The sequence below is a fragment of the Aricia agestis genome, chromosome 3 (genome assembly GCF_905147365.1).
Source record: "Aricia agestis chromosome 3, ilAriAges1.1, whole genome shotgun sequence".
Taxonomy (NCBI): Eukaryota; Metazoa; Arthropoda; class Insecta; order Lepidoptera; family Lycaenidae; genus Aricia; species Aricia agestis.
Genome location: NC_056408.1, coordinates 5,033,974 through 5,061,215, shown reverse-complemented (window position 1 = coordinate 5,061,215; position 27,242 = coordinate 5,033,974). Strand labels below are relative to the sequence as shown.

Genomic DNA, 27,242 nt, shown 5'->3' with positions numbered 1-27,242 from the left:
TTCGTGTACACGGGAGCCCGCTGTTTTTGGGTTAAAAAGAGTTATTTTATTTGCTTTAACTGACTCGTATTTTCAAAACACCAATTTCGTATCGTCATAAAGGAGTATGGCTAAAATGTATAAATTTTCATTCTGTTTTCTATGTTATGATTTTTTGTTTATAGTCTCATCTTAGATGCATAACATTTTAATCGTAGATTTATTATTCTTCAGTAAATTTTCATATCTCTACCCACATCTCTAATATTATAAAATTATCTCATACTACGTGTTCCCATAACATAATAAAAACTGTAATAATAAAGTCTGTGTATTTTCATCGGCAATAATTAAATATGTATAAAAAGTGATAACGCTCTGGCTGTCTGTCGGTTGTTATTCATCGCAAAAATGCAATAATATACTTGAAAAATAGAGTTATGCTTCGAAGTAAAATATACATACAGTGCGACCGAAAAAAATCGATTTACATAATATGCGCACTACAGGTGCGCTTTTTTGCGGCTACACCGCGAGATCACAAACAATTGTACCGTCGAGGAAAATGATTCCTAGGCAGTTGACAGACCAACGTCATTTGGTCGGATCATGTCAATTTAATATTAAGGGAGATCGCAGACGGCACACTTTTTGTGTGATCGAGTCTGCGGCGCACATACAGTCGGCATGGCGCGGCCATGCAGACTGTATGTGCGCCGCAGACTCCGTTACACAAAAAAAATATCCACAGCCGAACATATAACCTCCTCGTTTTTTGGAAGTCGGTTAAAAAGTGTACCGTCTGCGATCTCCCTAATTATTGTGATCTGTTCGTTACAACTGCTGATCTCGCGGTGAAGCGTCCATACCGCCGCGCTTGCATTAAAATCCACGGTCTATCCGAAAACAGACCTAAATGAAAAGATGATAGGTTTTTGCTTACAGCAAAATTAAAAGTATCATAATATCAGCACAAGCACCCAACACAAATATTATTATTAGCGCCTTTATTTGGCCGAGTTTCAGTATATTCATATTAAAAACATTTCGATTGTAGTATAACGGAATTATATAATATTTTGTGACACCATTGTCACAAAATAAAGTGATCATACGTGTATGTGTCCCATTATTTTGAGTTCACTGTGAGAGTAGCAGCGCTAAAAGAGCATATTTTTGGTGATTTGTGGCAATTTGTTTCCCAAACAAAAGTAAGAATAGGTTCAGTACTGCTATTTTCACAGTGAACTCTATAATTATAATATGGAATCCACACACAGCCTAAAGTATTATCACTTAGTTTTGTAATTTGTTACACCCTGTATATTATAGAATTTAGTAAACGTCGGCAAACGTTCCTAGAGCATTTAATAAAACAAAGGAATGAAAAATATATGAAGACGATATTAAGTTATATTTCAGAGCGTTCCTCGGTTGTCATATTTAAAATTTTCAGAGCATTATTTGAAAGAGAATTTAATGGAATTCATCACTACGCGATAGTGGGGAAAGTTTCAACAATATTTTACTTACACAGTTTCGTTGTTCTATTTCGAAACCCTAAGGATACAAAAGTTTGTATGAAAATATACAACATTTTCGTAATAACTCACTCGACTAATAGCAACTAAATTATGCCCCGACGGAATTCAGTGTTGCCAGCACTTAAATTGTTGGGAAAAACGGGGAGCTATAACGCAATCTTCGATCCCGATTGGTTTGAGTGTTGCTGACGGAAAATTTAAGATTATTTGTCGAACTACTTTTATATTTTCCGAGCTAAGTTTCGTCGGAGTTTCGGAATATTTTTTAAAGTTTACATAATATTATGTGTATATTATTAGTTATCTTTAGTTAAAGATACTTATTAGTAGATCAAGTATAATGTTTTTATAGCCGAGAAATCGATGTTGCTAATGCTATAACTGTAATACTTATTTTCTCCTTGAAATTTAAAGGTCAGCTCACATAGCAACATCTTAATTCTGACGAGTCGATTGTGCGATTTTAATTAAGCTTTTTTAAAAATTAGAATAGACAGCTCAACATAGCGAGCGAGTCAATTATAGTTTGTGCGTTTTATGATGATATGCGTAACACATTATAATTGACAATAGTAGGGAAGTTACCTAACAAAAATTAATCGATAGTATAAAAATATCGAATCACTTCGTAAAGGAATTGCAATCGAAATTATCGATTTCGTACTGACATTTCAGTGGTGCCGGCGATTTAAGATGGCCGCCTTTTTTTATCGATTTGATTTCGATTCAACAGAGTCAATCTCTATTGACATAAGTTGCGTTTCATGCATATGACATTTTTCAAATGTTTTCGTAACAATAATTTTATACTCCTATTTCACAGTTAATATTTATAATTTTTATTAATAAGTTAGCATTTGGCATCTTTTTATTTTTATTCATTTACAATTATAGGAAACATTTGTTTTTGAAGATGGAATATAATTTATTACATTTTGATTTTTTTGTTTTCTTGTAAAAAAAACCCGTAGCAAGGAACATGAAAACTGTCACCCATATCATCTTAAAACGCACAAACTATAAATGTCTATTTTCTTATCTAGTAAATAGAGTTAAATTTTGAACGGTTAAATTTAAAACGCGTCGTATCGTCACGTTGTAATGTATAACAATCCTTACAACATTTTCGTGCAGGAATTTGTTCCTGCTTACATGGTAACACATTACAAAATATTTTCATTCAATAATTAACCTTAAATTCCCTTAACCGGAATTCTATTAATCAACAATGAATTAAACTTTGCAAATAGTTGAGACGAGTAGTTTTGTTGCACACGGCTAGTTTTTGAATTAATTTTCTCGCTGAAGGCAAATTCTGGATGAGTTTCCATTTGCATTTATTTGCAACTTAGAACAGAAAATATTAAATGAGCACTTTTTATGCTCGGTTTTGTAATGCTAATCGCGGGTCATGATGAAAATGTTTTTGCATATTTACATTGTTAACGAGTGGACGAGTGTTATCAAGTTAACTAATGGGTTCAAACTATTTAGGGGTCTCTGGTATGTAAACAGCAAAAAAAGAAAAGTTACAAGCCCTTAAAATGCGGGTTATTTAGAATAATCTATACTAATATTATAAATGCGAAAGTATCTCTGTCTGTCTGTATGTCTGTCTGTCTCGCTTTCACGCCAAAACTACTGAACCGATTGTAATGAAATTTTGTACACAGATAGCCTAAAGCCTGAGAAAGGACATAGGTTACTTTTTAACTGGAAAAGGGGGTTGTAAGGGGGTGAAAATGCGTAAATTTGGTCAAATTAAGTTAGTTCCAAAAACTCAAAATAGATGGCGCCAAGAGTCCCCTAGATCGCGCTATTGCTTGCTCATGCGTATTTCTATAAGAGGTGGTACCATGTAAAGCTCAGTTTTTTGATTCTTTTGATTGTTATACACGTTATTAACTAAGAACTCACCTACCAACTTAGATAAGATATCAAATTCAAAAACAACAGCGCCAAAACTACTGAACCGATTGTAATGAAATTTTGTACACAGATAGTCTAAAGTCTGAGAAAGGACATAGGCTACTTCTTACTGGAAAAAGGGGTTGTAAGGGGGTGTTTATGCGTAAATTTGTTCAAATTAAGTTAGTTCCAAAAACTGGAACAGATGGCGCCAAGAATCGCCTAGATCGCGCTATCGCTTGCTCATATGTATTTCTATAAGAGGAAGTACCATGTTAAGAAAAGATTTCGATTCTTTTGATTGTTATACATGTTATTAAATAACTCACGTACCAACATAGAAATCAGAAACAACATTCTACCAATAATAAATGCTAAATAGTTTATGGCCTATGGGTGTTGGCTATTGGGCAAAGCTAAAGTTGTGTAATGCATTATGCAGCTAAGTTGTGTAAAGCTGAATAAGCTTTAAAAGGTATAAAAAAGTTTAATTAAAAAAAAACATATTATGTGCACACTACACGGCTGTTTGGGTATTTTGATTTAAGGGGTACCAGGGTTTTAAAAAGCTTTTGAGACCAATTTTATTGACACCGCGCGCTATAAACTGAAGTCCACGCGAACGAAGTCGCGGGCAACAGCTAGTTGTCCTATAAAGCGGGGGTACACCAGACGGTCATGCCCGCAGGCAAGCCTACAGACAATAATAATAATATTATGTCCGACAGGCTCTACTACTATTTAAGCCGGACTGCCACCGATCGTAAATATATCGTCATACATCTATAATAGAACAATATATCTATACTAATATTATAAAGCGGAAGAGTTTGTTTGTTTGTTTGGACGCGCTAATCTCAGGAACTACTATCGATTGATCTTTGATTGATCGGAACGGTCCGATTTGAAAAATTCTTTCAGTGTCAGATAGCCCATTTATCGAGGAAGGCTATAATATAATATTATCACGCTATGACTAATAGGAGCAAAGAAACAGAGGAAAATGTGAAAAAAGCCGGTACAATTATTATTTAAAAGGGCTTACCTCACTAACTACTGGAGAAACTTTTATGTTATTTGGCACAGATAATTAATAATAATCAAATCATCAGAAACATCATATCATTAATAGTCTCGACGATCAGATTTTTTTACAAATTTTACTCTGAATAAAACAAATAATAATAAACATACACTACACAGACGTCTTTTTTTTTCTTTTTATATGAAATAAGGGGGCAAACGAGCAAACGGGTCACCTGATGGAAAGCAACTTCCGTTGCCCATGGACACTCGCAGCATCAGAAGAGCTGCAAGTGCGTTGCCGGCCTTTTAAGAGGGAATAGGTTAATATAGTAAGGAAGGGAAGGGAATAGGGGAGGGAAGAGAGGGGAATAGGGTAGGGGATTGGGCCTCCGGTAAACTCACTCACTCGACGAAACACAGCGCAAGTGCTGTTTCACGCCGGTTTTCTGTGAGAACGTGGTATTTCTCCGGTCGAGCCGGCCCATTCGTGCCGAAGCATGGCTCTCCCACGTAGTAGTTTTAATAGTAGTCCACTATTATGACGTCTGTGTAGTGTATGTTTATTATTATTTGTTAGTATGTTGAACAGGCCTGCAGGCTTGCGGGCCTGTTCAACATATTTGGTTGCGATTATAATATGTTTTATCTTTTAAGCTGATCGCACATTGGTCAGCACCGTACGTGCCGAACGCAGCGCATAGTTCACGAAATGCGACGCGCACGTTTGGCTTAATGTGCCTGAGTATTTTATAGGCATTAAGAGTATTTAATGTTCCAACTATAAAATATACTTAGATCATTAAAAACTTACCACATCCGAACAATTCCTCGGACAAACTTAATTAACTGAAATATTTCGTCCAAGTCCGACAGCTTCGCACTTATAAATAATTCCGTTTTAATAATTTACGGACGGGAGATCATTATTTTCCAAATCGTGAAGTCTTGTCGTGGAAGAATTCCAATATTTTTGAAATGCGAATTTTGATGAAAAGAAGGGGCAGAATTTAAAGGTCTTATTAATGAAGGCTATTGATGGCATCAATTAGAAAGCTCGCGAAGCTTTTATTAAATAGTATGAATAATTGGGAGCTAATTAGTTATGTATTATTAATGAGTTTAACGGTAGACGGCTAATCTGGAGAGTCTCTTAATAATATTATTATAAACTAGCTGACCCGGTGAACTTCGTGTCACTTTCAAACCTTCCCTGGACTTCTACGAATATTTTAAGACTAAAATCAGCCCAATCCGTTCAGCGGTTTTCGAATTTTAGCGCGACTAACACATTTGAAAATCAAATTTTATATATAAGATAGCTGGTATGGACTACTTTATATAAAAGCAAATTTAAGAAATCTCTATTAGAAATTATTGTAATATAATAAAAATCGGCCAAGTGCGTGTGGGACTCGCGCACAAAGGGCTCCATAGTCCATACCGTTATAGAGGAAAAATACGTCAAAGTTGTGTTTTACAAACCCCCCTCTCCCGAAGACTGGAGTTCGAATCTTGAAGTCTTGTCGTTTGAGTCGCCAGTGCCAGAGAGTTCCAGTGAGTTGGAACTGTTGCAGTGAGTCCCAGTGAGTCGGAACTTTGAAGCTGCAGCTGTACGGGATCCAGTGAGTCAGATAGCTGCCGTGCGGGGCCGATGCTACGTGCTGACCAGGAGAGATGTGCTCTGCTTGCTGACTCGAGTGTAGTGAGAAGGTCCGATGATGCCAATGCGGAGTCGCCCAGGCCGCAGTACATTGCGGCTAGTGGACGAGATTAACAGTATAACATACAAATTAAATACGAGTCAAAAAATTGGACGAGTGCTTCAGCAGAATTCTCGAGAATTCACACCGGTGAATTCTCGAGAATTTTGTCCACTGTCTGTGGAATCTAAAGGAAGTGACGCGAACTAGTCAAGTAAAAGATACAGACTAAACAATGAGATGTCAATTTCGGCTCATGACGCGGGAATTCGCTGGAAAATTCCTGCGTCATGAGGCGAAATTGATGCTTCCATTCCGCACCCGTGTAAATTGAGCCTTTAATAACTGCTTAGGTAAAAATAAAACATGAACGGGTGTTTACGAAAACTGAAAAGTTGTCTACATAAGTTGTACAATGTACAGGTGTCTACAAAAACTATTCGAGGGTCTACAATAAAAGGGTTCCGTAGCACTATAGAGCAAAAATAGGCTAAAAATTGTGGTTTTTGTATGGGAGCCTAATTATTTCCTTTATTTTGTTTTTAGTATTTGTTGTTATAGCGGCAACAGATATACACAATCTGTGAAAATTTTAGAAATCAAGCTACAGCGGTTCCTGAGTTACAGTCTGGAGACAGACAGACGGACATACGGACATACATCGAAGTCTTAGTAATAGGGTCCCGTTCTTACCCTTTGGGTACGGAACCCTAAAACTGTAAAGGTATCGACAAAAACTGTACTACAACTTTGATAAAGTCGTGTGCAACAGCTAACTGTTCTATACAGAAAGGGAAATGCCCGGATTTAATAAATCAGGGTGAGCGAAGCGAGCCCTAGTATATCCCACAATCTTTACATTTTGTGGTACACTTTACGGAAAAACTATCACGCCTATTGATTCGTGCTTTAACATAGTAATTTTTAATTTATATGTAGACATGTTATCATGAGTCAGTTAAGTTTTTTTTTATATGTAGATGTGTCATCATCAGTCAGTCAAGGTGTGACGATGCGAGCCCTCACAAAGCTCGGCTTTTAGCTACTATTAAACAATTTGCCCATCTCTTTTTCCATCGCCGTGATGTGTTTTTACTTTTTCAGTACGGAAACCTAAAACTTCCTTAAATTCATAGCATTTTTAATATAATTAATTCCAGGAAAACCTCAAATAGCTGAGTAATTCAAAATTGTTTGGTATACAAGATTATTTTTCACAGCAATGTTTATTCTTTTGTAAAAGGTTATTGGAGTGTGATTCCACGTATGAATTTGATTTATTAAAAATATATTCACGTTACGCATTCACTTTTTGATATCATATACAGAGTATTCTCTATTGAAATCTATTTTAGATGCTTAAAACGATTTTAACGTGAAATTTAACGAACTCGTTATATAATTCGTACGATTTGTAAATATTGAACAGCCATGCATCCTTTCAGAGATAATTAGTAATTTCACTGTGATAATTAAAAGTAAAACGTTATAACATAATATGTATGGTACCTAACATTCTAGAAAAAGTTGCTCTTTCAGCGCTGCCACTTTGACAGTGAAACCTGTAATATAAGGCACACATACACACCCTAATATCACTTAGTTTTGTTACACCCTGTAAAGTTCACTGTTACTTTAACAGTGAATGCTACAGGTTGTAAGCATCCATTACACGGTAGATTTTGCTGTCAGTTTTACCACGGTCATGGCTGTAACTGATGGATAACCTACCGTGTAAGAGCGTGACAGACGGTTGCATGAAGTTGATTGACAAAAATCTGGATATCTTGATTTTTGCTCCATGCAACCATCAGTCACGAATTTTGAGTGAGCGTCACATCTGACAAAATAGAAAAAAAATTAGAAACGTATACGTTTGAAAATTTTGGCTTTGACTGACATAAAACTGAAGAAAATTGAGTGACCGTCTTATACTATTCGTCAGTCCATCAGTCACCATCAGTCAAACATAATTCATGATTGACGGAATTGACTGTCGCTTGCATGAGCGTGTAATGTATGCCTAACATTTTTTTTTTAAATTATGTCTGGGCAGGCTCATGAGTTGACATACAAATCACAAAAAATACTTTTGTTACAACCTGTATCTAAGACAAAGATAATTCGAAACCAATCTATTTAAATGTCCTGAAGGTAATGAAATCGTCGTCGGCACTACCACCAGAATGAATAATAAGATGAATTCTTTTAAATATTTAGTTTTTTAACTCTAACCCTTAAAGTGTATTACTGAAGGTCCTTTTTTCGTTGTACTTGCAATAGCTATTACTATTAGTAATCTTTTGGGAACAAAAAAGGAGTAACTCTGTTCAAATTCAGTTTTATCTTAATGTAAACAATAAATTGAAAGTCCGCAAAAAGTGTGGCATTGTATCTACGAATTTATGATTGGTTAAAGGGTGTCATTTAAATTGGTAGGATTATAGCCATACTATACTACCGGCCCTTTAGCCAAGATCTTTTCTTTATAGCTTTATATATTTTAGAATTATTGACGTAAGCGTTCGTCAATATTATGACGTTGGCGTTCGACTCGCCTAATGTCAATTCCATACATTTTGACCGGCGATTCTATAAAGAAGCGATAAAGAAAAGATCCTGGCTTATCCTCCAGTGTGTTTTTTAAAACGCTGCGATGCGTTATGTCAAATGTTAAATAATTTTAATTTCTTACTTCGGTATCGAATCTGTAGACTACCATTTGACTAAGAACATGCATGAAAGAAATGCACGAAAAAAGCGTGTTTAATGCATAATATAATATGCATGCATCATATAACATGCATCGAACATGCTTTTTTTTTCGTGTACAATACAATATAACATAGTGTGGGTATTAAATATAACGTAATTGTGTGGGTGTGGGTATTAAATTAATGTGGGTATTAAATGGAATATCAATGTTTATTCAAAAAAATTCAGATATATTTTTTCTCATGTTAGTCTGGATAATCGCAAACCGTGAAGCTGAGGGCCGGATAATTGGGTTTCTTTATACCCTGATTTGAGAAACGGAGTCAACCACATTTTTATCTTATAATAATATCTATGGACGCTTCACACCACGTTAGTCTGGCCCCGTGCTAAGTAGGTACATGTAGCTCTACCATGAGTTTAAAGCTATAGTTTTTACGTAGTCGGTATCGAGTATCAACAAAAACTATAGCTTTAAACTATGGTAGAGCTACTGAAGGACTTGTGTTACGGGTACGGAAATATTTAATACTTTTATACTGTACTTACATATATTTAAGATTTTTATTATATTATAATACACATAATATTTAAATCTAACGATATAAACATAATTTTATAATATGTATTGTTGAAAATAAAGTGGTTTCCGTTTTAACTCACCAGATGGTGGTGAATGCACCACGTGTATTTTATATGTGCGGTTTAAATATCCATCCGTCCATCCGCGGTTAACCTGGCCCGAACGGTTTAGATTTATTGAGTGTTCATACCCGATTTATGACTATTTATTATTCACTAGCCACGGCTAAAATACGTTGTATTAAACTTTATTGTGCAGGTAGTAAAGGTTAATTTATCTCAACGGGTTGACGTGGGAGAGCCATGCTTCGGCACGACAGCGCTTTCGCCGAGTGAGTGAGTTTACCGGAGGCCCAATCCCCTATCCTTTGCCCTTCCCTACCCTCCCCTATTTCCTTCCCTACCCTCCCCTATTACCCTATTCCCTCTTAAAAGGCCGGCAACGCACCTGCAGCTCTTTCTGATGCTGCGAGTGTCCATGGGCGACGGAAGTTGCTTTCCATCAGGTGATCCGTTTGCTCGTTTGCCCCCTTATTTCATTTAAAAAAACGAAAACTTTGGCTGTTCTGCAAAACATCATTAAGTTTCATCAATATATAGTACTCAGTACTCACTATATATTGTAAGTATAGTAATAATAATAATAATAATAATATCTATGGATGCTTCACATCACGTCAGTCTGGCCCAGTGCTAAGAACCTGAAGGACTTGTGTTACAGGTATCAGACAACGGAAATATATTTGATACTTTATACTATACATATATTTAAGATTTTTATTATATGGTACACATATTTAATACACATCCATGACCCAGGAACTTTGAAAACTTTTTGTTCCGTCTGCGGGATTCGAACCCGCGACCCCCGGCTTGCGCTACCAACGCGCCACTAACTGAGCCACAGAGGTCGTCAAGTCAAGTCTAAGAAAATCAATAATTTTACGTTAAAATACCTTACTTTAAAGCTCGATTTATAAAAAGTATGGTTTGGAGGCAACGCCGTGAGATCATTAGCTATTTAAATAAATCGGTATGTACTTGCAATTCCTTGCAAAAGAGGCCAAACTACGCGTTCTCGTCGCCGCGCACAAACTTTAGGCTGGATTTACTAGTCTTAAGCTTAGAAAGAATGAACAATTTCATGTAAAAAGAACTTTACTGACTTAATTTTTATCACAAAATTGTCCAATTAAAAATCAAACTTAAGTTATGAGAATTTTTACACAATATAATTGCTCAGTCCAGCTTAGCAGAAAATCGTGTAAAGGTACCGTTCCGATCAATGCAGCTAGCGACCACGATTGATAAAATGCAAATAAATCAAATCAAATCATTTATTTCGGGCATCAGAGGCCCATATAACAAATAACTTAAATCTAACATACATATTAATTAAATAACAAATACCTTAAAACTAACGTGACTCGCTTCGTTCCGGAGTCTCCCCCGGAACCTCCGGTAGACCATAATATCGATCGGCCAGAACTCCGGCGCCTCGAAAGTCGACAGAAGACTTGTCGGTACTCTCACTACAAAGGAGCTAAAGTTAACCTTGTGGCGAGACTGCAGAAGCTCGACCCTCAGGCGCAGTGTCGTCTACTTCTGGATGTAGTCCACGATATCCTTGACCTTCATGGACCAGTGCAGGCGGTATATGTACAGAGGCGTCGCGGGGACCTCGCTCCGCAGACGCAGCTCAGGTACATATGGTGCGGTGCTGCGATGGTTGCGGGCGGCGGGCTTCTTCTTCCTCCTCTCCACCAGAATGAAGCCCTCCTCATCGCACCTGCTCTCGTCCTTGCCAGGCCGAGAAGACTCCACCTTGCGGCTCTTCGTAGCCTTGCGGCTCTCCTTAGTCTTGTGACTCTCCGGAGCCTTGCGGCTCTCATTCTCCCCATTAGTTTTCGCCCGCGGGGGAGGTGCGGGGTGACCAACAACAGTCGCAAAGTTTTGCTGGATCGCCTGTGGACTCGGCGTCGCGTCGGCGCAACCGGGAGGGGAAGGTGGGCGGGGGCAGCACTTAATGCCTAGGTCATAGGTTCCATTTTGCTCTGCGCCACTACTAAGCAGTGGCGACATGGGTCTAGTACCAATGTCGGTAGAGAATGAAACTTACAACCTTTATCATAAAGTTTTATTTCAATTCTTGTCGGTCGTGGTCCCTTCCGACAAAGATCGGAAAGTCACCTTTATAGTCAAATCCATATTTTCTTGAAAACACGAGTATATTTAATCACTACTCTATTTTTATCCGGCGTCGAGTCAGAAATTACAAGACCCCTTAAAAGCTCTAAGATTATTTAGTGGACACTGGGTACTAAAAATAATATTTCGGTGATGAAAATAATTGAAATAGAACGCCAATGTTATTAATTGAAATAAATTAAGCAATTTTTTTCTTGTGATTGATTGAAGATCATTTACTAACTAATAAGATCTAGTATCTATGCACAGGCTTACAGTGCTTAGAAAACCACATAGGTTCATGCGTTTTTTGATGTCTCAAAATAGTGGTGAATTGAAAACACATAAACAAAACATTTGAATCAAATTTAATCAGAAACAAATCAACTTATAATAATATAAACATAAAATTGTTATATTTACGATTTTTTTATAAAATTTTGGGGCAAACGTACAAAAGGCTCACCTGATGAAAAACAACTAATGGACACTCGCAACATCAGAAGAGTTGCAGGCTGGCCTTTCAAGAAGAATAAGCTCTCTTCTTAAAGGTTTGCAGGTCTTGAAATACTGCTGGTAACAGTTATTCCAGAACATTTGACTAAGTAGTGTGTGACCTAACCTCTAGGACTAGGCTTTAATTTCCATATTAATTAATATTTAAGTGTTATTGTCTAAACACACTAAGCCGAAAATACGCGGCCAAAGTTTATCATGATTACGCCTGCAATGTATTTTAAATTACTGATGACACACCATGCCGAAATCACGTCGCGTTATATTATATGCGTAGCGCATTTCTGACGTAATCGTGCCGAACTTCGGCAGCGTATTTTCGGTCTAGTGTGTTTAGACACTTAATATAATATTCTATTGCTCATATTCGAAACTAGAATCGAGCTCGTAATAATTGATGACAATATAGAATAGAGAGTGTGTTTGAAACACAATTAATCATTCAGTAATCTGTATAGAAATGTATTAATTCACACCAATGATATAATGATAAAAAACTCAAAGCAGATATGTAACTACCGCGCGCGCTGTGAAGCTTCAAATACGACCCAATTGGGTCGTCTTTTATTTAGTCTGTCTCTTTTATGTAAATGGCATTTCGTATCTTTTGTTTCACTTATCTGTCAAATTTGTCAATGCTGTTCGGAAGAGATTTAAGCCGGAAAATAGTATGAACGTAACAGATCTGTATAAGTAGAATATCATTGATTCACACACGTTACAATTATTTAATCAATGTAGAGAATGCGGTGATACATTTTCATGTTACAAAGCGATTTTGAAATATGAAACAACTATTTATAATTCAATGTACCTACAGTAAAATAGTGTGATCGGGCACGTATTTTTTTTGTTTGGGTTTAAATGCCCAATCCCCTACCCTATTCCCATCCCTACCCTCCCCTATTCCCTTCCCTTCCCATCCCTACCCTCCCCTATTACCCTATTCCCTATTAAAAGGCCGGCAACGCACCTGCAGCTCTTCTGATGCTGCGAGTGTCCATGGGCGACGGAAATTGCTTTCCATCAGGTGACCCGTTTGCTCGTTTGCCCCCTTATTTCATAAAAAAGAAGTCTTGTGGATAGTTTCAAGCTTGTAGGTAATGGGATCCATCGCTAGCAATAACTTTACGTGGCAGTCTCCGAGTACCGCACGTAGTTTTTTGTTACAATTTATTAATATACAAAGTCTTCATTGTCCTGTACAGCGTTGTTGATTAACATAATAGATTTAAACTGCAACTATTGATTGGAATTGAATGAATTAAACATTTTCATTCAATATTTATATTCACTCATACACTCTTTGTTTCATGCATTTACATAATATGTAAATTTCCAACAATGTATTTGATTTTGATGTAATGAAATTTTTCACAAAGTCCAAAACAGCAGGGCTAAAAATATGGTCGCATTGGAAAATCATATTATGAATCATAATATTATGATTCATATTTTTAATACGCAAAATGGTCACTCTGCTTGCGATTCATGTCTCGTCAGTTTGACAGTTTTGACAATTCATTTGCTGAATTGATTGAGATGAATTGCTAAATGTGACCATTTTAGCCCCGCAGGCTTCGTTCGTATTTAAATTTGATAAACGTAGACCAAATTGCGATTATAATAATTGAGGTTATATAAGTAATAGTTGTCATGGTGGAAAAAATGTACGGTTTCTATGTAATAAACTTTTCGCTGCTTTGCAATATTGCTAAACGCATGTTACGTGTAAAAATATTACTTTTACGAAAAGGACACAATTAATATAATGCGAGCAGAGTATTTGCTACTCTCTTTTTAAAGTTGATTAACATTATTGTACACAAAATGAGTTGACCCTATGCAGATAATATTATTCACAAGCTATTCCTTTCTTTCCAAAATTGTACAGACATCTTGACATCAGTATATCAAATATGATGTATCTCATAACAATTTCACGAACAAAGTTTTCGCATACATTTGCGACTAAATAAATTTCTCTAATGTTACCTCGCGGGGTTCGCATCCGAAACACAAATTTCGGATACGACAGCCAAATGAAAACGTATGGCCCATCCGGGAGTTAGGGCGGCTACACACTAGCGTTAATTGAATTTGTAGCGGAAGTGGAAGCGATATGTTATGGCAGTGTTTCCCAACCTTGTTTAGCCACAGAACCCTAGGAAGTAGGAATTCAAGCACATGGCTTAAAAGGCTTAATAAAATAAAAACAAAAATAACTGATAATGTATGGTTCAAGATGACAACGCCCATATAATATATTATGCTCGCGGACTCCCAGGAGCACGCGGACCCCAGGATGGGAAACACTGTGATATGGACTTCGTGAATGTAGGCTTTTTTTTGTATATCTTACACTTATAATGTTTGAGCACCAGTTATCTCTCTTATCTCACTCATGGTGCAAGATCAGGCGCAAGCAGACTAACGACATGCTCATCCGATACTGTTTCTTATTACACAACCACGTGGTCACCCTGCATTGTCTTAACCAAACTTGGTAACAACTTGAAAACGTTATACTAATCATCTTACAGTAATATAAAGTTTGTTTTAGTTTAAAAAGATAAGAGACAAGGCAGAAACGCGACACTTAATTTTTATTAGAAAATAATAAAATTGAACTTTATTCACTGCAAAATAAAAGTAAAAAAAATGGTTGTATAAAGTTAAATGTAGGGGACATTTAAATTTATATTATCCTCGTTATCCAATTACCAAAAGTAAGACAAACTTCCTAAAATACTCTCCCTTATCTAATATCTTTACTGATTACAACCTAGCTTGCACATCTGTAAGGGACCTAGATATTTTTAATTATTCCTGTAAGAGTTTAAAACGCAAATTAACCAAATATATAACTCAAATTTCTGTTTTCGAAAATTAAAACTACATTGTAATTTTTATTAGATTTAAAAAATAATATTATCTACTGTTCTTAATGAATGCTGTACACGTCTATAATTGGCTTACACATAAGTGCATGTTTTAGTTAAAGTATATTTAAATGTCTCTTTCTTTATTAGACTCGCCAACAGCAAAACATGCTGTTGGCGAGTCTAATAAAGAAAGAAAAAGAAAGCATTTCTATCAAACAACCTGCGACCTCTTAGAAGGGATTCAAATTATGTCTTTCGTCTTGTAAGTCGGGTAATTGGCAATTATTTAAATGTAAAAATACGTTTCTAAATTTAATTCTGTTATTAATTACCAGAATAAAGTAGACAAGGAAACCTCTTGATACTGGCTCAGGCATTGCTTAAGACATTTTTATTTGTAAAGTATCCTTATAAATATTAAAACGAGTGCACTCGACGTGTTTTGATAAAGCCTTCGCGATCTGTCAGTTTGTGCAGGAAATATTAGTAACATAATTTTTTGTTAGATATTAGTAGTATATATTATGTAAAAAGTTAATAATTATACTAATAGACATTACTAGATGAGGCCCTCAACTCCGTTGCGCCAAAATTCATTTATCGCGCGGGAACCGCACATTTTTCCGGAATGAAAATTTCCTATGTCCTTTCGTGGGATTCAAAGTATAATCATAGTCCATCGACGACGATGATCTCTGTGGCTTAGTGGTTGAGCGTGTTGTTAGTGCTCAAGCCGGAGGTCACGGGTTCGAGTCCCGCCCACTGAACAAAAAGTTTTTAAAAGTTCTCGGGTCATGGATGTGTATTAAATATGTGTATCATATAATAAAAATCTTAAATATATTTCCGTTGTCTGGTAGCCGTAACACAAGTCCTTCAGGTACTTACCACGGGGCCAGACTGACGTGGTATGAAGCGTCGATAGATATCGTTATTATTATTTTTATTATTATACCGAATTTCAGCAAAATCCGTTCAGCAGTTTCGGCGTGAAGAGGTAACAGCCAGACACACTTTCACATTTATAATATTAGTATGGAGAAGGTTGTTGTAGCGCGATGACATTGTAATACCACTGGATTGATTTTAATTTAATTTGACATAGACACATAATAGATATGTCCACACTGTGCAATTTCATCTTCAATTTTCGTCATCAACTTTCATATTGGCGCATTCAATAATTGAATGCGTCAAGGAACGCAACACCAATATTGTCATTTTTGAAGTTTTGGATACGGTCAGACGGCATGCGTCGCGGGTATGCCTCACGTTCGCTGTTGACTGCTCTATAACGCATGCTCTTGACGAACAGAAAAAGGCACAGTGTGGACAAAGCTAATAGAGCACAGGAAAGGATAGAAAATACTTTTTGCTGTGGGAATATGTACGATTATCGCAAAATAATGTTTTTAAATAGGCAGAGCCGCGCGTAACTCATAGCAATGATAATTTCGATCAACCAACTCAAACTACTTAAAAATTATAAGGCTTCTCTATCCTAAAATAATAATATAAAGCCTGAATAAACTAAAGATAACATGAAGTTAATTTACAACTTTTAGGTACACCCGCAGAAACTAATGTGACGTCCTCGAATTATACATGACGAGCTTTTGCCCGCGGCTTCGCTCGCGTTGAGTATTATTATATACAAACTTTCATCCCCTATACCCCTTGGAGGCAGAATTGATCAAAATCCTTTCTTAACGGATGCCTGCGTCATAATATCTACCTGCATGCCAAATTGAAAATGAGTTTTATGCATGAAATTTAAACAACTTTTAACTTAATATTTTCAACATAAGTTTAAAGTAGGTAGTAGAAAATAATAAAACATAATTATTTTATCAATTTTTTCTCCAAATAACAATATCGTTTCTTCTCTCTTTTAATTTTTATATTTTAATGTTCTTTTAATGTTCTTAGCCGGCTCATCAAAAGTTATTTTATAAAAAAACGCTATTTGCGATACGAAAAAACTATAGTTTTTTTCGTATTATTTTCTGATTCTCAGACCTAACTAACAAGCATAAAAAATGAACCAAAATCCGTCGAGCCGTTTCGGAGCAATGTACGCCGCGACACAATAATTTCATATATTGAAAATATTTTTTAAATAAACTTTATTTATAATTATATTAAAATTCTAACCACACTTTACTTCTCACCTGAAATCACGCTGTCACGTTACATCTTCCCGTCACGTCAGTCAGTCTCGCGTGACGGTGCTACGCGGACGCCTACGCCGTAGCGCCTACGCCGTAGCTCGTAGCCGCGTAGCTTCGTAGCATTCATTTTACGTGTTTTTATGATCTGAATACTAATTGGGTGAGTTATTAATTCTAAGGTGTTCATGATTATTAATTTTAATAAGGATCTATTGTAAGACGGTGAATGAATTGAATTAAGGATGTAATTAGTAGGTAATGAAAACTTTTTGGCTGAAATAAAGTGAAAAATTTAGGAAATACTTTTAGCAAAATAATTTTAACATTCAAGTGAATATTTTAAATAAAGTTTTTATATTTTAACGAATTATGTTAAGACCTACTATAAAAATACAAAATTAAAATATTTTTAAATAAATAAATATTATACACTTTAAGTTAAAAAATTAAATTAATTCATTTCTTGTAACGAGTAATATTTAATAAACATTGTTAAATATTGTTTATAATTTATATTTATTAGTTTCGCTAGAATATAAATTGTTCAAAATTATAATTGGTGATGCAAAATGAAAAAATATTTTTCAAACGTTTACTGAGTTGAAACTAACAAAGTGTTTTATTTTTTTTAAATCCTTTATGAATGTTTTTTTATTACTTTCATTAATCATAAGATTTTTTAAAGATTTGAATGTAATTTATTAGGGAATATATTGTATCTACTTTGAGTTGTTAATAATATTATTTTTAAGTAAAATTTCCTTCGGCCTGTTGAGAGTATTTCGAGGTTACGTCATGAAAGCGAGGTTCTAAATAATAATAATATTTCGTCACGTCGCCGTCACGTTTTTGGACAGAAATTTCACTTCTGACACGTGTATTCTGTACACACTTTTTTATAAATAATCAGTAAGGGGATGAGTGTCTATATAGACTTATAAAAGAAATGGTGATAATACTTTAGGGTGTGTACGTGTTCCTTGTAGAGAGTTCACTGTGAAAGTAGTAGCGCTGAAAGACCAAAACCAAAAGAGGAAACTCGTGACGCTCGGGCCTTGCCCATACAAAAGTGAAAAAAAAATTCGTCTTTCAGAGCTGCTACTTTCACAGTGAACTCTCTACAAGGAACACGTACAGACCCTTAAGTATTATCACTTATTTTTGTTACACACTATATACAGACACCTCTTTTAAAACGCCTATTTTCTGAGGGAATATTATTGCTATTTCAGTGAAACCGTAGGATGGTGATAGACAGCAGAATACTAATCCTTTTAGTGCTTCTAGTGCTATATGACACATGTTTTTCTCATTTTACGTCATTATTAATACTTTAGACCAGTGGTAGTCAACAGGCGGACCACGAAAGGTCGAATCGATTAATACATAGATAAGGTACCTATGCGTATACCTTTATTAATTAAAATAATATTTTAAGGCTACATAGGACAAGTGTGTTTTTTCTGGACCTCGTTAAAATTTGATTTTAGCGCATCCGGACCTCACCGAAAATTAGTTGCCGACCCCTGATTTAGACTATAAAGGACCAATTGGAACGTGCTATTCAGCATCGAAACAGGCAGCCCAACACTGCGAGTGGAAAGTTTGGCAATTCAATGTGTAACTTCATATGTAGTAAATAAAGTTCAATTTTAAATGGCTCAGTGAGTACTGCTTGCGTCACCTTCTAATATGAAATCTACTATATAGATTATAGAGCAGGGGTCATTAATTAGTTTCGCTCGGGGTCCGTTTTAAGAAATGAAATGAACTTCGCGGTCCACATGTTGTATATAAAAAAAATTAAATATAAAAAATTACGGAAATTACAAAGGTATATTTAGATATCAATGAGAAAAGTAACCATTTTTTGTAGCTAATTATCTCTCTGAAGTTTGGAGTGAAATATTGGTGCAAGCTATAGATATTGACATTAAATCCTGGAGATGTTGAAGTCCTAAGATGATCGAAGATCATCTTCGAATAGGCTTGGTCCGCACACAATGGGTCGGCGGTCCGGATGCGGACGGCGGTCCGCCATTTGGTGACCCCTGTTATAGAGTATTTTAAGTTTCACACACATTTGCTAACGCACCCGTATACGTGTCATTTTCTATATCTACACAAAAGCGAAGTAACCCAACGTGCTTGCAAATATTCGGTACCTCAAAAACGCCTATATCCATACTAATATTAAAAATGCGAAAGTATCTCTGTTTGTCTGTCTGTCTCGCTTTACCGCGAACATTACTAAACCGATTGTAATAAAATTTTGTACACACATAGTCTAGAGTCTGAGAATGAGAATAAAGGTTTTAGTAAGCTTTGAAACTTGACACAGATTTTGTTTATTAGATGGATTTAGAGGAAACTTTGCAATTATGTAGGCTACATTTAATCCGGCATTCCCACGGAAACGGGGACCACCGCGCTGTAAACTGTAGTCCATGCGGACGGATTCGCGGGCAACAGCTAGTGAAATATAAAATGCAATTTCCCAGCTCTGGCTATTTCTGTGAAACCGTATGATGGTGGCAGACAACGGGCGGCTAATCCTTTTAGTGCTTCTTGTGCTCATTACGACATAAATGAAATATATTTCTTGTAAGAAATATTTTGTGTGGCCTGGAAAATTATTTAAAACACTTAAGCTAAAACTATTTCCTTATTATTATTTAAGTTTGTACCTAATCGAGAGACCGTGGACAATCATACAAGCATATGCACCTACAGAACAAGCACCGGAAAGTGAAAGCGACGCCTTTTACTGCACCCTGTCAGATATTATAAAACAATACCACAATAACTTTATCATTGTTATGGGTGATTTTAATGCACAGGTAGGCTGCAGATAACCTGGCGAAGAACTGATATTGGACAAATATGGATATGGAAAGAGAAGTACCAATGGACACAGACTAATTGAACTTCTACTACAAAACAACTTAACATTACTCAATACAGTCTTCAAAAAAGATCTCAAAACCAAGTGGACCTGGCTATCACCCGATGGCAAATACAAAAACGAAATCGATTTTGTAATAACTAACAAACCAAAGTTTTTTAATGATACACACATTATTCAAAATTTAAATTTTAGCACAAACCACCGAATGGTACGCTGCCGTTTAAAGAAATACCCAACCAAAAGAAGCAGAGATAAAATTAAAAATAAAATGACAGTGGAACAATACAGAGAAAAATTGATTTGTCTCTAATAAATAACCTAAAAGAAATACTAAACTCAAATAGAAGTGCCATAGAAAAATACGACCTCATGATTAAGCAACTGTCAAGAATGAGGAAAGGGAACATTACTAAAGAAGTGAAATTTAGTGAGAAAACAATGGAGCTCCTAAAGGAAAGAAACACACTAATAAAAGACAAATTAAAACCGCAAGAAAATCGAAATAAAATAGCTGAACTGAGTAAAGTAATTCGAGAAACGATAAGAAGGGAAAGGAAATTAAAAAGAACGAAAAAACTAGAAGAAGAGATCCAAAGAACAGGGGGAACAAGAAAGGCTTTCAAGGAATTAAGAGAATGTGGTAAGGAATGGATACCAAAACTAAAAAGCAACAGATCTAAACAAGTAACAACTCGTAAAAGAATCCAATGTGTTGCCACAGACTACTACCGAACACTTTACTCAAACAACGACACCGAACAAGAAAAGAACGCCTATGAAAACTCTTACATAAGTTGTACAAAAGTCCCACCAATACTCTTGCAGGAAGTACATAAAGCTATAATGTCACAAAAACTAGAAAAAACCCCAGGACCTGATAACATAACAAACGAGCTAATCAGAGGCACCGAAGAAGAAATAACCCCAATCCTAACCAAGCTGTTTAACGAGATTATAACAACAGGTAAAATACCGAAACAATGGAAAGAATCACATATCATACTCCTTCATAAGAAAGGGGATAAAGATGACATAGGTAATTATAGACCAATTAGCATGATATCAAACGTTTATAAAGTCTTCGCAAAGGTAATTTTGGAACGAATAACAAGAGTCCTAGACGAAAACCAGCCGATTGAACAGGCAGGTTTCAGAAAAAAATATAGTACTATAGACCACATCCATACAAGCAAACAAGTTTTTGAAAAGTATAATGAATACCAGAAGACACTGTATATATGCTTTATAGACTATGCCAAAGCATTCGATAGCATAAAACATAAATTTATCTGGTGGAGTCTAAAAGAGCAAGGAGTGGAGGAGGTCTATATAGAACTAATTAAAGCCATCTACAAAGAAAATAAAAGCCGCATCAAACTAGAATCTATTGGAGACCCCTTCCCAATTGATAGAGGCGCAAGACAAGGAGACCCATTATCCCCTAAACTGTTCAACTCTGTGCTAGAACACACATTTAGGCGATTGGACTGGGATAACTATGGGATTCTAATCAATGGTGCTCGCCTTAACCACTTAAGATTTGCCGATGACATTGTTTTATGACATTGGTTTAGGCGATTGGACTGGGATAACTATGGGATTCTAATCAATGGTGCTCGCCTTAACCACTTAAGATTTGCCGATGACATTGTTTTACTAGAAGAAGATCCTAAGATATTAGAACACATGATAAAAGACATAGCAGAAAGAAGCAGAGAAGTAGGTCTAGAAATAAACACAGACAAAACCAAGCTAATGACCAACTCGACAGAAGTCCACATAGAGGCATATGGAACTAAACTTGATTATGTATACTTAGGACAAATTATATCCCCAGAAGACCCTATGTCCAAGGAAATAAACAAAAGAATAGCCTGCGGTTGGAAGAAATACTGGTCGTTGAAAGAAATTATGAAGAACCAAGACCTAGGTATGCACATCAAGAGAAAAACTTTCAACACGTGTATTCTCCCCTGTATGACATACGGGTGTGAGACATGGGCACTTACGAACAAACACAGAGAGCTACTAGCCAAAACTGAAAGAGCAATGGAAAGAAGCATGTTAGGAATCAGGCTTAGCGATAGAATCCAAAGTTCAGAAATAAGAAAAAAGACAAAAGTAACAGACATAATATCACGCATAGATCATTTAAAATGGAGTTGGACCGGGCACATGTTGCGTTGCAAATTATTTAAGTGGAGTAAGCGAGTAACCTTATGGTATCCAAGAGGAGACACCAGAAGACAGGGACGTCCGAAGACAAGATGGAGTGACGATATCCGCTTAACTCTAGGACCATACTGGACCAGAGCAGCAGATGACCGAGCTCATTGGAGAGAGCTGGAGGAGGCCTATGCCAAGAGGCACACCGAAATGCGAGACATAATCTAACTTAAGAAAGTTACTAATCTAACCAAAATGTAAAACATATATTTCGGAATAAAAAGGGCTTATATACCTAATCGAGATAGTTATTTTTAGTTTTTACATTAACACTAACTGACACGGCAAACTTTGTGATGTCATAATATACGTTTCGAGCATGAAAATCGATATAGGTCGATTTTTAGACTTAGTCGAAACGCAACGGCAAAATTTTAGCCATAATATGACTCAGAATATCCAAAGACTAGATCAACTGAACATAAACACAAACAAAGAAATGACCGCAAAACCGTTTTTTTTGTTAGGGGAATGCTTTTACGGGGCCTGGGGAGGAACACCGAGGTATGTGGGACTCCCCGGGGCGGACGGAAGACGCACCCGGGACTACCCACTAAAACTCCAACGGTGTTCCTGCTCCTGAATGTGGGACTACGGGAAACGCGTGATACACGACCGCAGCCCCACCACCTTTGCCTCTTCAGGCTCAACTCGTGGATACACCATTCCACATTACTCCGCGACGACGCACTGGAACACCTAGTGCATTGTGGCCTACCCGCGACTCGATGTCATGGGTGACGGCAGCCCCATACCGACGCTCTGAGCTCCCCTGCTAAGGCAGGATGTCGTGACTATGTCTGGCCCTTGGTCTCCGCCTCGATCTTCTCCGAGGATCGAGCGCCTCCGCCTCTCATCTGCGCTCCGCCTCCTGTTTCGACGAAATTACCGCTTCGGCGAATGTCTCGACCTCCAAGAGTGTTTGCTGTCTAGCATCGCACAAACGATGGCTGGCAGCGTGATGTCGGATCGAATAGTGGCCTGTAGGGCCGCCCTTTGTCTGCTCCAAGCGGGACATACGAGCAACGCGTGCTGCGCCGGTCCCGGTCGTCACTGCAGTGATGGCAAGCAATGTTTTGCTCGCGTCTGGCCATGTCGCACAGGTACTGACCGAAGCAGCCATGCCCGGTCAGCAACTGTGTGAGACGGTACGAAAACGCACCGCTGTCTCTTTCCACCCAATGACCGCAGCACCTGCCGAAATTTTAAAAATATTACACGTGTTTGACATTTAAATATAATTTAAGGGAAATCTTTCCTCATAGTCCCTCAACATTTTAACATAATAAAAAGTCATCCACCCAAATTACCTTTGAAATGAACAATTTATTATTAAACACGAAAATTAATTCACATTAAATTGACTAGCTCGCCTTTCAATTATGAGCCCAAAATGTATGCTCTTGTACCATGTTACACGGCAGTCAGGCATGCATCACGAAAATGTTGCTATGTTGATACATTACTTAGGGTGTGTTGCACCAGAGGCGTGGTTATAGTTACAGTTATGGTCAAAGTTATGGTTATAGTTAAGGCTAATTTAACTGTAACCTTAACTTTGACCACGGAATTTGACAGATGTATGTTGCGTTTATTTTTTTGCTACAGTCAGTATAAAAAAATGGATTATCCGTAAAAATCGTCAGAAAAAATATTTGTTATAACAACACTGTGATTCATTTTAAATATTCAGGCCAAAAATCGATTTAAGTTTGAGCGGTTATGGTTAAGATTTGACATTTTTCACTACTGTAGTTATAGTTAAAGTAAGTTGGTGCAAACCACCCTTAGTGTTATATATATGAGAGTTTATTCAAATGCTTAAGGAAATAACATAAGTTGACATTATACAAGGTGTAACCAAACTAAGTGATAATACTTTAGGGTGTATATAAGTCCTCTGTATTGAGTTCATTGTGAAAGTAGCTGCGCTGAAAGAGCAACTTTTTTTTAAACTTTTGTATAGGAAAATTCCTGACGTACGGGCGCTTGCCCATACACTATATACAGCTATACTCCTTCAGTGCTGCTACTTTCACAGTGAACTTTATATAAAGGACCCATATACTTATTTTCACTTTGTTTTGTTACACCCTATATACTAACACAGGTCTTTATCTAATCCGGGAAAACAATTCGAAAAAAATCTTCAAGATTCGAACGAATTTAAATCAAGACTTTGCAATCGAACGAAAATTAGACCCACGAGAATTGGGACACAGGTTGATATCATGAAGATGGAATGAATGAAATCCTTAGGGCCTATTTCACCACTTCCTAATATAAGATAAGAGACTGATAGGCTATCCACGATTTATCTGACAGATTCTCCATACTCTATCTGTCAAGTTAAAATGTGGATAGTCTCTCCGGCACTTATCAGGAAGTGGTGAAACAGGACCTTAATATATATACTTTTTTAAATAAACTTACAAAGCACTACAGGCCTCAATGATGGCACAATTATTTTTTTTATATTTTTTATCGCAAAAATATTTTATTTTTTATACCATACTGTATTTACAGCGTATCGTTTTATTATGATATTCCAATACGGAATTTCATAAAATCAACTTTTACGGAAAAATATAAACACATGGAATGTAATAATGAATATAAATATTAAATAGTTCACAATATATAATAAATTAGATAGAGTATAATAAACTAACTAAACCTGCGACTGGCGACATAATATAGGAAGAGCTTTGTACGTCGTACCTTTGTAGAGGTAAGCTCTAAAAGCTTTTTAGGAGTCATAGACGAAGGCATATTTAGACTAGCCATAAACTTATATCGTGCTCATCTAAACCGCAGAAATGGTATTGTATTTTCTACGAAATATGGTACGGACTAGTTATAGAGGATGGTTTTATCTCATATATAAAAATAAGACGGGTTTTCCTTCCTGACGCTATAATTACAGAACTCACGAACCGATTTCCACGGTTTTGCATTCGTCTTGGGCTTCGTGAGGTCTACAGCAAAAAAAAAATCAGAAAAAACTTCAGGAAAAAGCAGGAAAACAGGGAAAAACATTTTGCCAAAACAACGTTTGCCGGGACAGCTTGTTGATTATTTAGTATGACGTGGGGTCAATTCAGTCCGCAACGTGACACGTAGATGCATTTCTATTGACAGACTTCAATACACTGACGTCTTGCAAATCTGTCAAATCCATACAAATTTAGAAATGCATGTACGCGTCGCGTCTGAATTGAACTTTAGGCGTTTAAAAATTATAAACTGTTAATATTTGTAATAAAATTCGATTTTTTTTAATCAAATGCATTGTTTCTTATCAGAGACATTAATAAATGCTATTATGTAATCAGTACACTATAATTTCCAACTGCGATGGTGTTGCAGCCAAAAGTAATTTCAAAATTAAATTACGTAGGTACAACTACTTTTTTTGGTTCCGTAGTCAACAAGGAAACCTTATAGTTTCGGTCTATCCATCCATCTGTCTGTCCGTCTATCTGTCTGTCCGTCTATATTCTGTCCGTCTATCTGTCTGTCCGTCTATATTCTGTCCATCCATCGATGGGGATTCTGGTCCATTGGCCGGTTGTAATACAACAAAATATTATATTTTTTATACAAAACTTTATCAAATTTCATTTAGCCCGAAGCGTAACAGACAAATATAATATTCAGTTAGAACCGACTTTGATATCAGATTTCCAATTAAAATTTATTTTAATTATTCCCATAAGTTTCCAATTAGTCTTAAATTTACTTGCATTTGCGGTTTGTGTACCTAAAACATTGCCTAGAACTCAGCCAAAGATGGCTTATATTTTAATTAATGAACTGATTGCCTACAATTTAATTTGGTTCATTTAGTTATTAGCTGCGGAATTTGACCAAAATTGAATAATAACAACCTTTCGGGAGGTCAATTTGAAACTTCTAACTTGAAGTCAATTAACTCTGCACTGTAGTTCGTGACAGTACTTACGGAAGTACAGTCGGGGACAATCAACTTACTTGCTAAGGGTCAGTTCACATTGCAATCGAGGTGACGCATTTTACAATGAAGCATTCAAAACTGAACTTCATTTTTAACTGACTTCCAAAAAGGAGGAGGTTATATTTTACACAAAATATTGGGTTCCGCCCGAGGTGTTGGGCGGCCTATTTTCATTGAATCTCTCATTTAGAAGGGTTCGGCACTAAAACATTTGTATTGTGTGAGCAATAAGCATAGTATCAATTATATCCATACATATCCATACTAATAATATTATAAATGCGAAAGTGTGTCTGTCTTCACGCCCAAACCGCTGAACCGATTTTGCTGAAATTTGGTATGGAGATACTTTGAGTCCCGAGAAAGGACATAGGACACTTTTTTTCCCGAAAAAAAGTACGACTCCCGCGCGACAAACTTAAAAAAAAAATACTATACCGTGTCGAACGTAGATTATTATCTGTTTCTATACCATAAGAAGAGCACTAACTCACTAGAATTATTATATTAGGCACGTAAAACTTTTCTTTGTATTAATCGAATATCGTAGAAAGGGACTGATAGACATATAAAATCTCAGTAATATGGAGTATTTCGCATTGCCCTAAGAAATCTTAAAGCAGATTTCTAACTGTAAAAATACGAGTATTTTCTAAAATTAAAGTTCTTAGTACGTGCTGATGATAACGAAGGATAGCAGCTGTTTTCTTACGGAATTGAAAAATCCAAGAGCGATTGTAAGACCGTGTACTGTTACGTTATCTAGACCAGTGTTTTTCAACCTTTTATATGTCGCGATTTGCTTTGTTATCTTAATTACCTGCACGTAAGTATATTATGTATCTAATATCGTATTGTTAAATTGTATATTAATTATTAATGTTTATTGTTTTTTTACTGAAATAGCTCACTCAACCTC

The 27,242-nt window shown here is 36.3% G+C and overlaps 1 protein-coding gene across 1 annotated transcript in view; it reads left to right on the top strand.

Moving 5' to 3' along the window:
- The first annotated feature begins 17,234 nt into the window (after positions 1 to 17,234).
- The window catches only part of LOC121740579 (suppressor of lurcher protein 1-like), an 87,399-nt gene continuing 77,391 nt past the window's right edge, over positions 17,235 to 27,242 (top strand). The window contains exon 1 of the mRNA XM_042133315.1: positions 17,235 to 17,373. The gene's annotated coding sequence lies outside the window, so the exon portion shown is untranslated. The remainder of the gene's footprint in view (positions 17,374 to 27,242) is intronic.